This window comes from Salmo trutta, chromosome 10, assembly GCF_901001165.1.
Source record: "Salmo trutta chromosome 10, fSalTru1.1, whole genome shotgun sequence".
Lineage (NCBI taxonomy): Eukaryota > Metazoa > Chordata > Actinopteri > Salmoniformes > Salmonidae > Salmo > Salmo trutta.
This window is the reverse complement of record NC_042966.1, coordinates 38,384,040-38,391,642: the sequence shown is the minus strand read 5'-3', so window position 1 is coordinate 38,391,642 and position 7,603 is coordinate 38,384,040. Positions and strand designations below refer to the sequence as shown.

General features: G+C 41.7%; 1 non-coding gene across 1 annotated transcript; it reads left to right on the top strand.

The window, feature by feature from the left end:
- Window positions 1-813: 813 nt before the first annotated feature.
- trnat-ugu (transfer RNA threonine (anticodon UGU)) lies at window positions 814-889 on the top strand. Its single transcript has one exon. It is a non-coding gene; the product is annotated as a tRNA-Thr (tRNA).
- Window positions 890-7,603: the final 6,714 nt, after the last annotated feature.

Below are 7,603 nucleotides of genomic sequence, written 5' to 3'. Positions count from 1 at the left end.
ACGTATGGCCTCTGTTCTATAGTCACACCATACAAACTCAGAGACGTATGGCCTCTGTTCTATAGTCACACCATACACACTCAGAGACATATGGCCTCTGTTCTATATTCACACCATACAAACTCAGAGACATATGGCCTCTGTTCTATATTCACACCATACAAACTCAGAGACATATGGCCTCTGTTCTAAAGTCACACCATACAAACTCAGAGACGTATGGCCTCTGTTCTATAGTCACACCAAGCACACTCTTATTTCCATTTCTCATAGAACACTGATAATAACATGTCCACTGGAGCTGTCAACTTCTTCCATTTCAACGTTCTCCTTCTGGTTCCTAAGAGAGTGATTGCACAAGACTTGAAAAGCTACGAGAAACACAAAACATAACAGTATTAACAAGGTGGTAAGCTATGCATAATTATATAAGCATGAAAACCCAAAGTCTGATAACATGACAATTCCCACTCTCTCTTCGCCTGGCTCTATGCCTTCAGGATACTTTTCTGCTGGATTCCACAGAAATGAAGGCCCTAGAAAACCTCTTCATGCTTTCACCCAGTCTTCCCCTTTCCGGCCACAGGCTCCGAGAGGTGTTCCCATGTCATTTTCACTTTGTTCCCCCATCTCCTTCTTCCTCCATTGCCACCGGATAGGCACGTCACAAAATAGGCAAGTGCGCATCCCTAATCAGCATTGTATCTAAGTTTCACATCAATGCCTTCAGAGTGTTGTCCAGAGTACAATTACACCGACATCTATCCTTTTTTCTGTATGTTCAGAATCAGTATCCGCCCTGTGTGTGTGTGTGCCTTCCCTGTAGCTCAGTTGGTAGAGCATGGTGTTTGTAACACCAGGGTTGTGGGTTCGATTCCCACGGGGGGCCAGCACAGAAAAAAAAAAAAAAAAAGAAATTGTATGAAATGTATACCTTCACTACTGTAAGTCGCTCTGGATAAGAGTGTCGGCTAAATTACTAAAATGTAAAAATGTAAATGTGTGTGTGTGTGTCAAGACCCCCCAGCGCCTCTTCTTCCTCCTACGCACCCCCCCCCAGCCTTGGCCCGGCCCAGCCTGATTGATAGCGACCCATGCCTGTGCACGATCATTGGCTCTGGGGTTCATTACGTGCTTGACTGAGCCTGTGATGGGAGAGGTGAGGGGCGGTATGTAGAGTTATATTACATATGGTGATTATGAAGAGCCCCCTGCTTCACTCTGATGACCCCCATCTATCTCCAACCCCCCCCCTGCTGTGTACTATAATCTGCAGTCCTACCACAGCACAGCCATAATGGAGCAAATCATCGGTAGAACACGTGGGTCTAGTGGCCCCCACCAATCTCTGATCTTCCTCAACCCACCTCACCACCCCACCCTACATGACACAGCAGGACAGCCATATTAGAACAAATGGACAGTTCGTCAGGCACATGGTTGGCCACACATACAGTCATGGACAAAAATATTGGTACCCTTGCACTTTCTTCCAGAAAAACATTTGAAAGAAATAAATAACTTTAGGTATCCACATATGTATGTCTTTGTGTTGCAGTTGAACAAAACAAATCTGAATAATTTACTAAAATGTTAGCTTATTCAACAAAATAAATCCTAAAAAGGTCCGGACAATATTATCTGTACCTTCTAGAATTAGTTCGAAATAATGAGATTTCAAGCAGGTGATTCATCTTTACTTTGGAATTGAAATCACCTGTGGTGAGTTTCCACCATATGTAATGTTATCAAGAAGTTTAAGGCCCATAGCACTGTAGCCAACCTCCCTGGATGTGGCCACAAGAGAAAACTTGATGGAATATTGCAGCAAAGGATTGTTCGAATGGTGGAGAAAGCATCTCGATCAACTACCTGTCACAAGTTTCTTCATCTTCCGATGAGAAATCGATGTCTGAGAACGTGGACCAATACGCAGTAGAGTTGGTGCTCATCATCTTAATTTATTAAATGACGTTGAACACAAGAAAATAACGTCAAATGACAGTTTTGCAGGCTATATAAAACGCAGTGCAAAATCAATCTCCCACAAAAGACAAACACAAACACACCCTCATATATGGGACTCTCAATCAAAGGCAAATAGACAACACCTGCCTTCAATTGAGAGTCCCAACCCCAATGAACCCAAACATAGAAACAGACACACTAGACTAAACATAGAATACATGAAAATCAAACAGTGCCCAAAAACCCCGGAATACCTAAATCAACTGCCCTACAACAAACACACCACCCCTAACCACATAAAACAAATACCCTCTGCCACGTCCTGACCAAACTACAATACCAATTAACCATTATACTGGCCAGGACGTGACACTACCACACAGATTCAAGCTGACCTTCAGAAACAAGGTACGACAGTTTCAACTCGCACCATCCATTGCTAACTCATTGAAAGGGGGTTATATGGTAGGAGACCCAGAAGGAGCCCACTGATGAAAGAGACATAAGAAAGCCTGGCTCCAATGTGTCAAAACAAATCAGAACAAGTCAATATATGTCACGACTTCCGCCGAAGTTGGTGCCTCTCCTTGTTCGGTCGACGTCACTGGCTTTCTAGCTGCCACCGATCCATGTTTCTTTGTCCATTTGTTATGTCTTGATTGTTCACACCTGGTTCCCATTTCGTTATGATTACTTCCCTATTTAAACCCTCTGGTTCTCATGATGTTTTGTGCGTTATTGTTTTACTGTTGGTCGTGTTCGTTGTATGTATCGTTATTGGTTTATCACTGCGTGGATTTTGTATGATGAACTTTTCCTAGAGTAAAGATGTATGTTTTACTCAGTTCGGTGTCCTGCGATTGACTCTATTTCTCATCTCCTATACACGGACACTGACAATAGCCTTCTGGGAGAATGTCCTGTGAACCGATGAGACCAAATTAGAGCTTTTTGGTAAAGCACACCATCTTTATGTTTACAGAAAACAAAAGTAAGCGTTCAAAGAAAATAACATCTTCCCTATAGTTAAATATGGTGAAGGTCCAGTGATGTTTTGGTGTTGCTTTGCTGCCATTGGCACTGGGTGCCTTGAACATGTGCATGGCATCATGAAATCAGGAGAATACCGAGGTATTTTGGAGCGCAATGTCGGACCCAGTGTCAGAAAGCTGGGCTTCCGTCGAAAGTCATGGGTCTTCCAGCTGGACAATGATCCCGAACACTTTAAAAAGCACCCAGGAATGGTTCAAGACAAAACGCTGGACTGTTCTGAAGTGGTCATCAATGAGTCCAGATCTAAATCCCATAGAAAACTGATGTAGAGATCTGAAAACAGCAGCTGAAAGAAGGCACCCTTCAAAACTTGGAGAACTGGAGCAGTTTGCACAAGAGGAGTGGGCCAAACGAATGATCTACTTTGCATAATGTATGTAAGAAGCTAATACAGTGCCCTGTGTAATTATTTGGACAGTGAAGCATTGTTTCTTCTTATGGCTTTAAAGTAAAAAAGTTTGGATTTGTAATCAAACGACTATGAGGCTAAAGTGCAGACTGAGTTTTTTTAAATCCACATATCCGGTGAACCCCTCCATTTTAGGGGACCAGAAGTACTGGGACAAGTCCACCTACACTATGTGTCCAACCTATTCAAGTAATAGAAAGTAAAGTACTTGGTTCCATTTTCATGGTAGCATCCACATTAATGTAGACGTGTTTAGCAATATATTATATTCTTATTTACAATAAAAGTGACTCCAAAATGATACAATACATTATTTTACCATTAATTTCTATTGGGCACAAAATAATCTGAAACACAACCAAAACAAACAGCAAATGCATCCAACACATTTGTAGAGTCACACGCTTGATGTAGTCATTCAGTGCTATGAATATAGGACCAAATAGTTCACTTTTAAGTACTTTAACACACAAATTTGACCCAATACTTTTGGTCCCCTAAAATGTTGGGAATTTGTACAAAAAGTGCTGTAATTACTAAACGGTTCACCGGATATGGGTGAAAATACCCTCAAATTAAAGCTGACAGTCACACTTTAACGTCATGGTCATTGCTTGATTTCATTACAAACATTTGGAGTATAGAACCAAAATAAGAAAACATTCTTTACTTTCCCAATAATTATGGAGGGCACTCTATTAGTTGTCCTACTGTATGTAACTGTATTAGTGGTCCTACTGTATGTAGCTGTATTAGTGGTCCTACTGTATGTAGCTGTATTAGTGGGGCTACTGTATGTAGCTGTATTAGTGGTCCTACTGTATGTAGCTGTATAAGTGGTCCTACTGTATGTAGATGTATTAGTGGTCCTACTGTATGTAGCTGTATTATTGGTCCTACTGTATGTAGCTGTATTAGTGGTCCTACTGTATGTAGATGTATTAGTGGTCCTGCTGTATGTAGCTGTATTAGTGGTCCTACTGTATGTAACTGTATTATTGGTCTTACTGTATGTAGATGTATAAGTGGTCCTACTGTATGTAACTGTATTATTGGTCCTACTGTATGTAGATGTATAAGTGGTCCTACTGTATGTAACTGTATTATTGGTCCTACTGTATGTAGATGTATAAGTGGTCCTACTCTATGTAGCTGTATTATTGGTCCTACTGTATGTAGCTGTATTAGTGGTCCTACTGTATGTAGCTGTATATGTGGTCCTACTGTATGTAACTGTATTAGTGGTCCTACTGTATGTAACTGTATTAGTGGTCCTACTGTATGTAGCTGTATTAGTGGTCCTACTGTATGTAACTGTATTAGTGGACCTACTGTATGTAACTGTATTAGTGGTCCTACTGTATGTAGCTGTATTAGTGGTCCTACTGTATGTAGCTGTATTAGTGGTCCTACTGTATGTAGCTGTATTAGTGGTCTTACTGTATGTAGCCGTATTAGTGGTCCTACTGTATGTAGCCGTATTAGTGGTCCTACTGTATGTAGCCGTATTAGTGGTCCTACTGTATGTAGCTGTATTAGTGGTCCTACTGTATGTAGCTGTATTAGTGGTCCTACTGTTTGTAGCTGTATTAGTGGTCCTACTGTTTGTAGCTGTATTAGTGGTCCTACTGTATATAACTGGATTAGTGGTCCTACTGTATGTAACTGTATTAGTGGTCCAACTGTATGTAGCTTTATTAGTGGTCCTACTGTATGTTGCTGTATTAGTAGTACTACTGTATGTAGCTGTATTAGTGGTCCTACTGTATGTAACTGTATTAGTGGTCCTACTGTATGTAGATGTATTAGTGGTCCTACTGTATGTAGATGTATTAGTGGTCCTACTGTATGTAGCTGTATTAGTGGTCCTACTGTATGTAACTATTAGTGGTCCTACTGTATGTAGCTGTATTAGTGGTCCTACTGTATGTAGCTGTATTAGTGGTCCTACTGTATGTAGCTGTATTAGTGGTCCTACTGTATGTAGCTGTATTCGTGGTCCTACTGTATGTAACTGTATTAGTGGTCCTACTGTATGTAACTGTATTAGTGGTCCTACTGTATGTAGCTGTATTAGTGGTCCTACTGTATGTAGCTGTATTAGTGGTCCTACTGTATGTAGCTGTATTAGTGGTCCTACTGTATGTAGATGTATTAGTGGTCCTACTGTAGGTAGCTGTATTAGTGGTCCTACTGTATGTAGCTGTATTAGTGGTCCTACTGTACGTAGCTGTATTAGTGGTCCTACTGTATGTAGCTGTATTAGTGGTCCTACTGTATGTAGCTGTATTAGTGGTCCTACTGTATGTAACTGTATTAGTGGTCCTACTGTATGTAGCTGTATTAGTGGTCCTACTGTATGTAACTATTAGTGGTCCTACTGTATGTAGCTGTATTAGTGGTCCTACTGGACGTAGCTGTATTATTGGTCCTACTGTATGTAGCTGTATTAGTGGTCCTACTGTATATAGCTGTATTAGAGGTCCTACTGTATATAACTGGATTAGTGGTCCTACTGTATGTAACTGTATTAGTGGTCCTACTGTATGCAACTGTATTAGTGGTCCTACTGTATGCAACTGTATTAGTGGTCCTACTGTATGCAACTGTATTAGTGGTCCTACTGTATGTAGCTGTATTAGTGGTCCTACTGTATGTAAATGTATTAGTGGTCCTACTGTATGTAGCTGTATTAGTGGTCCTACTGTATGTAACTGTATTAGTGGTCCTACTGAATGTAGCTGAATTAGTGGTCCTACTGTATGTAACTGTATTAGTGGTCCTACTGTATGTAGCTGTATTATTGGTCCTACTGTATGTAGCTGTATTAGTGGTCCTACTGTATGTCTGTATTCATACTGAACCTGTCACGTTCCTCGTATTCTCCCTCATCGGAAGATATGTCGAAATCACTCGATGACCAATACGCAGCGGGTTGACTGTTCCACATCATATCTATTATAGATGGAAACGACAAAACAAAATAAACACGCAAAGGAGAAAGGTGACAGTTTCACAGGTGAAACGAAACACAGTGCAAAATACAATTACCCACAAACACACAGACAACCACACCCTACTAATATAGGACTCCCAATCAAAGGCACCTCAACACACCTGCCTTCAATTGAGAGTCCAGCACCCAACCTACACATAGAAAACCTAACCTAGAACCTAAACCAACACTCACAACCCCACTATACCATAACCAAACATAACTCTGCCACGTCCTGACCAAATATAATACAAAAATACCTAAGTATATGGTCAGGACGTGACAGAACCAGCAAAATAATCACCTTGGTTTGCCTGTGTGTGATTTGGTCTGTCTCACGTCCTGGTGTCAGTCTAGGGAGCGTGCAGCTGTATTTGGACTGTATGGTTATGTGCATTCTGATCACAACCTGTGAACGGCTCTAAGACCTCATTAAAGCAGAGTAGAGCAGACGTAGGCAGGCCATAGCACGTTTCAGGACCCAACAGGTGACATTAGGTGACTGAAGGCTTTTACTTTCTATATTGTTTGCCATTGGATATCCTTTCAAATGTCTCTCTCTCTCTCTGTTTCTTTGTTTCTTTATATATCCCAAGATGACCACTTCCCCTCCTTTACCTGTTCTATCTATCCATAGATCAATATCCTTTTCTTTATCCCCACCCCTCCCTCTCTGTCCCTCTCCCTCTCTCTTTTTCTTCCCTCGTGCTCTCTCTCACTCTACTCTGTCCATCTCACTCTCTGTCTCTCTTCCCTCGTGCTCTCCCTCTCTCCTCTCTGTCCATCTCACTATCTCTCTTCCTTCCTTTGTGCTCTCTCTCTCTCGCTCCTCTCTGTCTCATCTCTCCTCTCCTCCTTCACTCACTCTTACACTCGCCGTAGTGATGAGCTTGCTGCTGGGAGCCCAGTTCTCTTCTTCCTCCTCTTCATATCTTCTTCTTCCTCTCCAGCGGTTGTGTGGGTCGTTACTGTCACCGGCAGCTGCAGTGGTAGGGACCTGTCAGGACAACAGACACGGGGACCTGTGAGACAGGCGGGGAGATACTGTGAAAACCGGCTGTAAAAGGTACAAGTCTTACTTATCCTTTTACCCGATGACACACAGCTAGTTTTGTCTGGCATCACTGTTTTGTCTGGCATCACAGTTTTATCTGGCATCACAGTTTTGTCTGGCATCA